The sequence below is a fragment of the Aotus nancymaae genome, unplaced genomic scaffold (genome assembly GCF_030222135.1).
Source record: "Aotus nancymaae isolate 86718 unplaced genomic scaffold, 86718_ANA_hifiasm-v0.15.2.pri h1tg000008l, whole genome shotgun sequence".
Classification (NCBI taxonomy): domain Eukaryota; kingdom Metazoa; phylum Chordata; class Mammalia; order Primates; family Aotidae; genus Aotus; species Aotus nancymaae.
Window position 1 is genome coordinate 29,600,974 of NW_026988419.1, and position 7,907 is coordinate 29,608,880.

At 39.1% G+C, this 7,907-nt stretch overlaps 1 pseudogene; it reads left to right on the forward strand.

Moving 5' to 3' along the window:
- Positions 1 to 6,572: 6,572 nt before the first annotated feature.
- On the forward strand, positions 6,573 to 7,624 carry LOC105712661 (keratin, type I cytoskeletal 18-like; annotated as a pseudogene).
- The last annotated feature ends 283 nt before the right edge of the window (positions 7,625 to 7,907 follow it).

Genomic DNA, 7,907 nt, shown 5'->3' on the forward strand with positions numbered 1-7,907 from the left:
AGCCACCTGGGCACAGAGCAAGGTGGAAGAGCGGGGTGAGTGGATTGAGAAGAGCAAAGAATAGCCAGCACAGCCTCTTAAGCCCAAAGGGCAGGAAAAGGAAGTGTTGTTGCTAGAACTGTGCGCATACTGGAACTGGAACAGGAGGAGGGTCCATTGATGTAAAGGAATGAGACACCAAAGCCGGGGAGGGTGCTGCAAAGAAACACCCCAGGCTCTCTTTCATCCAGCTCTGAACTGCCCACCAGTGCTTCCCACTGGCCAAACCCAACAAGAAGGCAATTAGCAAGAGAGCCTGTGTGACAGAGAAGGGTAGAGATGAAGACTAACCAGGACGCTTAGCCTGAGGAATCCTCTTAGCCATGTTTCCTTTGCATGCTTCAGTTAAGAGGTAAGTTTATTTCACATGCCCCACTTCTGAAAAACAGGGAAATAAAATCAGAATGGAGTGACTCTCTCTTTTTAGTGTCATCTGATACACCAACCTGGCCAAATAGTAGGCTCTCCCTCCTTTTTCTCCTGTTAGGAAACTCTTCAAAATTTCTTTGTGTTATCCTTAGAATTCCTCACAAGTTATTTCATTCCAGGATTCAGAATCTCACACAATTAAAAAATGTATATAAGCTTTTGCCTAGTAGTAAACTCTGGGCTAGAAAATCATGGGATATGGCTTTGAACCAGCACAGCCAATATACAGTGCACAGGTGACCACTACTCAAGGCCCCTACAGACTATTCTTCCTCCTACCATTCTACAGGCAGTCTCTTTCTAACCTGGGAAGGTCCTGTGCTCCCTAGACACTCTGTCCCTACTCAAGAAAGCTGTCTTCCTTTTTGCTTAAGGACTCCTAAAGGCTCAAATTCTTGGAAACAAAAGCTAGAAAGTCTTTTACATATTTTACCACATTACAAATCTCTTCTGAGACAAGGAAGCTTGGGGTCACTTTCTTTCTCAAACAGAGATAGTGGAAAAGAGAAAACACCGTGAGAAAAAATATAAGAACTGACGACCCTGTGACATTTGGCTGCTTTCTCATCTTCCATCGCTTGTATGTGCCCTTTTAAACTCTGAGCTCACCAGCAAGCATCTCTACCACTTCACTGCCTCTGTTAGTTGTTTCCACTTCTTCCTCACTGTAACAATTTTCAACACATTCTCAAGATTTCATTTTAAGAAATGCTCATCCACTTTGTATCATCTACACTTTTGGAGTCTCTAGTCATGAGAAACCCCAAAAAAACATTTTGAAATGAGTTTTCATATGTAGGACAAACCCAATATTGTCCTTATTGACTGTTCTATGGCTTCTAAAATGGGTATAATCACTGTTTCCCCCAATGTTGGCTTCACTTTCACGGCAATTACATATTCATTGCTGATCAATTATTTCAGAGACATGATTCTTCTCATTTTATTCTCTGTTCCCTGAAAGATTGAATCATCAATAAATCTGTTTTTTAAAAAGAGAAAACACATATCAGTTGTTTCTTTTAGGAGATTGAGACTTCCAACAAAAGTCCAGTGGTGCTATTCAGTGCCTAAGAATAAATAAACTTAAATATATACCTCACAGTAAATAATAGCACATTAAACATGCCAACATAGAATTTGCAAGCCAAAGTTCCCCATGAAGGGGGCCTGTGTCTTGCCGATGGCTAGGAGCAGCCCACAGGAAGTTTGGCCTCGGCACGAACACAGTGCTATCCAGTAGGTAACAGCTGGGTCATCAGGCAATTGTGTTCCCTGCATCAGGATGTCTGTTTAATGTGTTTCCATGGCCGTCACAACCACGTTAATAGATTAAAATTAGAAAAGCCGTAAGAATCACTTTTAAAATAAAAAGGTGAAGAAAAAATACGTATTTTAGTTCAATGTTCATTTTTTTTTAATACTTAGCAAATAGGACCCAAAGTGAATATACCTCACTGGAAAAGCACATCTACAAAAAAATCCAAAAGAATATGCAGAAAAACTATCATAATTAAAAAGAGGGTTAGACAAGATTGTAGGATATAAAACCAATGTATAAAAGTCAATTGTGTTACTGTACAACAGAAACAAAATATTAATATATCTTCAGTAAAGTTTTTTAACTTTCTTCTTGAAGTTTTCACATATATTTTCCAAATTTATTCCTAGGTAATGTATTTTAATTCTTTTTAAAGTGGTAAAGTTTTAGAACACTAAATATGTGCAAAGATATGCTACATATTTAGATGTGAAAACTTAATGTATAAATAAATATATATATATAAATTCTCCCCGAGTTGACCTAGTGGAATTCCAATCTAATACCAACAAGATTTTTCATAGAACTTGATAAGTTAACTCTAAAATTTATATAAAACATATAGCCAAAGTACTCCTGACAAGGACCATCAGAAAGCAAGATTTATTAGGAAGTCATAGTTATTAGGGGAAGTCAAATTTAGGTCAACAAAATAGAGTTAACTGAAACAAAATAGAGAGTCCATAAGTAGACCCACATCCATATGTGGGTGGCATTACACATCAGCAAAATGGTGGAACAAATGAAGATCTACATGGAAAAAATAAAAGTGAATCCCAACTTCACATTACCTTCAAAAATCAATTTCAAATAGATTGTGGACTTATATGTGAAAGACAAACTTGAAAACCTTTAGAAGAAAACATGTTTATGATCTCAGGTAAGAGAAAGATTTTTTAAATGGGGCCCAAACACACAAACTCAAAAGAAAGAGTTTGAGCAGAAATTATCAATTTTATCTTAGCTAAGAAGACATCATAAAGGTCATGTAAAGGTAAGTCACAAAATGGAAATATGTGCTTGTAACACATAAATAACAAAGAACCAGTATTCAGAAAATATAAAGAACTCCTTAAAGTAAAGAAGAAATAGGGAAAAAAGAAAAAAAAGAAAAAAATGAATAATAGGCTTAGGAATTTTACATAAGAGAAAACATAAATAATTTAAAAAATAAAATATACTCCACCTCATTTGTAATCTGAAGAACATGAAGTAAAACATATCAAGATACTCTTTTATACCCATCAGACTAGTAACAATTAAATGAGTTGCATTAGCAATGATGTGGGGAAAAGGGATTCTTTTTAACAACTGTATTGAGGTACAATTGATATACAAAGAACTAGACATATTTAATGTAGGCAAGATTGATGAGTTTGAATAAATGCAAACACCTGTGATAGCATCACAATTAAGATAATAGACGTATCCAACATTGCCCAAAGTTTTCTTGTGTCCATTTGTTTTGTTTTGTTTTGTTTTGTTTTTTGCAGCACAAACACATGGGATCTATCCTCTTAACCAATTTTTAAGTGCAAAAGACTGTATTGTTAAGTATAGGCACAATATTGTGCAGATTTCTATAACTTATTTCTCTAGCATAACTAAAAATTTATACACTTTGACAACAGCTCCCCACTTCTCCCATGCCCCAGGCCCTAAAACCACTATTGTATTCTCTATTTGTATGAGTTTGACTATTACAAATACCTTATACAGCTAGAATCATGCAGGATTTGTCCTGTGACTGGTTTATTTCACTTAGCATACTGTCCTCCAGGTTCATCCATGTCACAAACGGCAGGATTTCCTTCTTTTTTAAGGCTGAATGGTATTCCATTGTAGGTATATACGATATTTTCTTTATCCATTCATCTGTTCATGGATATTTGTGTTGTTTTCATATCTCGGTTATCGTGGGAAAAAGATTTCAATGAACATGGGAGTGCTATAATCACCTAAAGATCCTGATTTCAATTATTTTGGATATAAACCCAGAAGTAGGATTGCGGGATCATATGGTTCTATTTTTAATGTTTTAAGGATTCTCCATATTGTTTTCTATAGTAGCTGCACTGTTTTATATTACCACCAGCACTTTTTTTATAATAGCCATTCCTACAGGTGTGAAGTGATACCTCATTGTAGTTTTGATTTGCATTTCCCTGATAATTAATGACACTGAGCATCTTTTCATATATTTGTTGGCAATCTGCACATCTCCTTTAGAGAAACATCTGCTCAAATCTTTTGCCTACTTTTTGTTGTTGTTATTGAGTCATAAGAGTTTCTTATATATCTTGGTAATTAACCCCCTGGCAGGTATGTATGGTTTAAAAACATTTTCTCTCATTCTTTTTGTTACCTTTTCATTCTGTTGTTTCCTTTCCTGTGAAGAAGATGTTTAGCTTGATGTAGTCCCCCTTTTCTATTTTTGCTTTTGTTGCCTATGCTTTTTGAGTCATGTCCAAGAAATCATAACGAAGACAAATATCAACAAGCTGTTCTTGTATGTTTTCTTCTAGGACTTTAGGTAAACCCTAAAAACTTCAGGTAATCCTAAACATTGCTAATGGGAAAGAGGATTGACACAATAATTGGAAACCAATTTGCCATTATCTAGAAAAGTTGAAATTTAACACAACCTAAAATGCAACAATTCCTCTCCTAGATTTATAGCCTTTAAAGAATTTTTTTCACTCATGCCCAAGGAGATATATAATAGCCTGATTCTTTAAAATAGAAAAAAAAAAAAACAAAAACAGAAAACAACTAAAATTGGAGAGTGGAAGGATATATTGAAACAGTGGAAAAGCTGTAACAGCGAAAACGAATAGCATCGGTATGGGTAACTATCTCAAATCTAATATTGAGCAAAAAAGGCAAAACCTACTAAAGGTCAAAACATGCAAAACTAAAAAACGTATTGCTTAAAAATGCATACATATATGTTAAAATTAAAGAAAAGCAAGAAAATGATAAAAACACAAATCAATGTTTATCTCTGGTAAGGAGAGAGGGAGATGGAATAGAGGAGGGTTGCAAGGAACTTGCCATATAGACGATCTTCCATGCAATAGAAAACAGTTGGGCTGGGCACAGTGGCTCACGCCTGTAGTCCCAGCACTTTGGGAGGCCAAGGTGGGCAAATCGCCTGAGGTTGGTAGTTCAAGACCAGCCTGACCAACATGGTGAAACCCCATCTCTACTAAAATACAAAAATTAGCCGGGCATGGTGGTACATGCCTGTAACCCCAGCTACTTGGGAGGCTGAGGCAGGAGAATCGCTTAAACCCGGGAGGTGGAGGTTGTGGTGAGCCAAAATCATGCCATTGTACTCCAGCCTGGCCAACAAGAGGGAAATTCTGTCTAAAAAATAATAATAATAACAGTATTTCCTATTTCTTATTCTAGGATAGGTGTATATAGGTTTTCATTACATTATCATACTTTGAACCACATATGTGTGCACACATATTATACATTTATTATTTGAACTTTTTATGGATAGTGTATTTTGCAAAAAAAAAAAAAATAATAACACTTTTCAGAAGAAAAAAAGACTAGCTCATGAAGGCTTTTGACCCTTCACCTTTCTTCCCGAGTGTTACATAGATATGATTCCTGAAATGAAGCAGATACCTTGTAAGTTTGAGGACAACAGCCAAATCCTAAAATTATGGCATCTGAAGATAGAAAAAGCCTGGGTTTTCATCATGTGATTCAGCTCTTGTACTAGCCCTGGATGACCTATCAAATTTCTTGTGATGCTTTTACCAAAACTCCAAAGGTTTGGTCTAGGTCCTGTTGCTTGCTACACAGAAAGCCAATCACCAAGATGCCAATTATTGCCAGGGAAGAAAAGTTTAATCAGGTGCTGCAGCTGAGAAAGTGGGAGATCAGTCTCAAATCCATCTCCTTCACCAACCAAAATTATGGGTTTGTATAGCAGGGAAGAAGTGTAACTTTGTATGGGAAAACAGGAACCACTGAGAGCTAAGGAAGCAATTCTGACAAATGAGGGGTCTAGCATCTCATTGTCTGGGTGGGTGATCTGGTGAGTTTCACTTATTTGATACTTTTTGAGAAGGCTGAGTGTTGTTTCCTAAGTTAGGAACTCAGATAAAACAAATGTAAGTTTCAAGCTTTGAGACCAGAAGGGCTAATTGCTATGTTTATCCACAAAAACCTGCCTATGGAACTATTGGGTCAATTTCAATGTGAGCAATTTGTTACTAAAGTAGAACTGTCTTTTACACTCATCTGAATGAAATATTTAAGAATAGAGTATTAATGAAATTCTTAGGATTCTAGTCCCAACTATAGTCTTCTCTTATGATCTTCTGATCACATTCTTGTCAATGACATGTTTCTGGTTTTGGGGGTTTTTTTAAGACAGAGTCTCACATCGTTGCCCAGGTTACAGTGCAAGGGTGCAATCTCAGCTCGCTAGCTCACTGCAACCCCCACCTCCCAGGCTTACATGATACTCCTGCCTCAGCCTCCCAAGTAGCTGGGACCACAGGCAGGCACCACACAATTTTTCTATTTTTTGTAGAGACAGGGTTTCACAGTGTTGCCCATGCTAGTCTCAGACTCCTGGACTCAAGTGATCTACCCACCATAGCCTCCCAAAGTGCTGGAATTACAGCCTTGAACCACCACACCTGGTGATACACCTGATTCAAGAATCAGGCCTAATAGCAACAGACCAATGACAAAGCATTCAAATTTCTCCGATGCTAGTAGTTTCATTTTAAGTTACACTTTCTAAAGCATCCAGAACGAGAATGAGGCCATGCAAAGCCTAAACGACTGCATGGTCTTCTACCTGGACAGAGTGAGGATCCTGGAGACCGAGAACCAGAAGATGGAAAGCAAAATCCAGGAGCACTTGGAGAAGAAGGGACCCCAGGTCAGAGACTGGGGACATTACTTCAAGACCATCGAGGACCTGAGGGCTCAGATCTTGGCAAATTCTGTGGAAAAATGCCCATATCATTCTGCAGATCGACAATGCCCATCTTGCTGCTGATGACTTTGGAGTCAAGTATGAGACAGAGTTGGCCATGCGCCAGTCTGTGGAGAGTGACATCCATGGGCTCCACAAGGTCTCTGATGACACCAGTGTCACTCAGCTGCAGCTGGAGACAGAGATCAACGTTCTCAAGGAGGAACTGTTCTTCATGAAGAAGAACCACAAAGAGGAAATAAAAGGCCTACAAGCCCAGATTGCCAGCTCTGGGTTGACTGTGGAAGTAGATGCCCCCAAATCTCAGGACCTCGCCAAGATCATGGTAGACATCCGAGCCTAATACGAGAGCTGGCTCAGAAGAACCAAGAGGAACTAGACAAGTACGGGTCTCAACAGATAGAGAAGAGCACCACAGTGGTCACCACATAGTCCACTGAGATTGGAGCTGCTGAGATGGCGCTCACAGAGCTGAGATGCACAGTCCAGTCCTTGAAGATCGACCTGGACTCCATGAGAAGGCCAGCTTGGATAACAGCCTAAGGGAGGTGGAGGCCCGCTATGCCCTGAAGATGGAGCAGCTCAACGGGATCCTGCTGCACCTGGAGTCGGAGCTGTCACACACCTGGGCAGAGGGACAGCTCCAGGCCCAGGAGTATGAGGCCCTGCTGAACACCAAGGTCAAACTGGAGGCTGAGGTTGCCACCTATCGCCGCCTGCTGGAAGATGGCGAGGACTTCAGTTTTGGTGATGCCCTGGACAGCAGCAACTCCATGCAAACCATCCAAAAGACCCCCATCCGCTGGATAGTGGATGGCAAAGTGGTGTCTGAGACCAAAGACACCAAAACTCTGAGATGTTAAGCCAGCAGAAGCGTGAAACCCTTTGGGGAACAGAAGGCCAATAAATAGTTCAGAGGTCAAAAAAAGAAAAGCACATAGTCAGTGTTTCCCCTTAGCACATTTTACACCTTAGCATAGCCCAAGTAACACTCACGTCCTTATTTAGGGAATGAAAATGTTCCAATACACTCTCAAAGCAATAGATTTACTGTCCTACGTGCATGCATTCATATCCTGCCAAGGCACACACCTTCCTCCCCTTCTCTAGAATGTTTTCGGGTTTCTATGAGTCAGATCAGAAGTT